This window comes from Lepeophtheirus salmonis, unplaced genomic scaffold, assembly GCF_016086655.4.
Source record: "Lepeophtheirus salmonis unplaced genomic scaffold, UVic_Lsal_1.4 unplaced_contig_12824_pilon, whole genome shotgun sequence".
In the NCBI taxonomy this organism is placed as follows: domain Eukaryota; kingdom Metazoa; phylum Arthropoda; class Copepoda; order Siphonostomatoida; family Caligidae; genus Lepeophtheirus; species Lepeophtheirus salmonis.
The window spans coordinates 1-753 of NW_027290243.1; the positions used below are offsets into that span (position 1 = coordinate 1).

Genomic DNA, 753 nt, shown 5'->3' on the forward strand with positions numbered 1-753 from the left:
AATAGACAAGGGGCTGTAAGAAAATGCTTTGCTGCTCAGCTTGTACTTGGGCTCAGGGGTAGGCTCGCCTGAGCCATGCCTCATTCCAGCGAGACGGCCCAGCGTTTTTATCTTGTGGATAACAACCATAGAGACCAAACGTTTGGTAAATGATGTCTTGGGTAAGGTTGTAAGTATTATTAATTTAGTATTATTTAATTTATCATTTTAATTTTGCAGTTACAAAATGATGATAATCTTGAGTTGCTATAGGACAATACCGAAGGTCTCGATTTGGCTCATGTATGTTCATAGAAATTCAAATAATTATGATTAATAGTAATAATTCATACTATTATTTTAATAGGGGTTTGAAGATGAAGAAAATATTCCAGCTCAGCCACCTTATCCACAAGTGAGTAATTAGCCTAGAATATTTTAATCTAATTCGCTATTTTTTTAAAATCATTTTTCGAAGACATCAGCGTGCAGTCTTTCCTCTCCTACGGGTGATGGTGGCGATAGGGGAAACTCTATTACAATAAAAGTGGTTAGTTTATTTACTGATTTTAATTGTCTCTTAATATGTATAATTATTCAACCGTGATAGGAAGGCAACAATAAACGGGTCCACATGGCAGGAATCACTTATACACCAATAGTTCGTCGATTTGAAGTCATCCCGCTCAACCGGAAGGACAGGCTCAGGAAGATCCTTTTGAATTTAAAAAAAATAATATAATTCAAATAATAGTGTATAGTTCATTGATGAAA

The 753-nt window shown here is 35.2% G+C and overlaps 1 long non-coding RNA gene across 1 annotated transcript; it reads left to right on the forward strand.

The window, feature by feature from the left end:
* The first annotated feature begins 192 nt into the window (after nucleotides 1-192).
* LOC121130865 (uncharacterized) lies at nucleotides 193-738 on the forward strand. Its single transcript, XR_005868855.2, has 4 exons — nucleotides 193-282; nucleotides 347-394; nucleotides 458-529; nucleotides 590-738. It is a non-coding gene; the product is annotated as an uncharacterized lncRNA (long non-coding RNA).
* The last annotated feature ends 15 nt before the right edge of the window (nucleotides 739-753 follow it).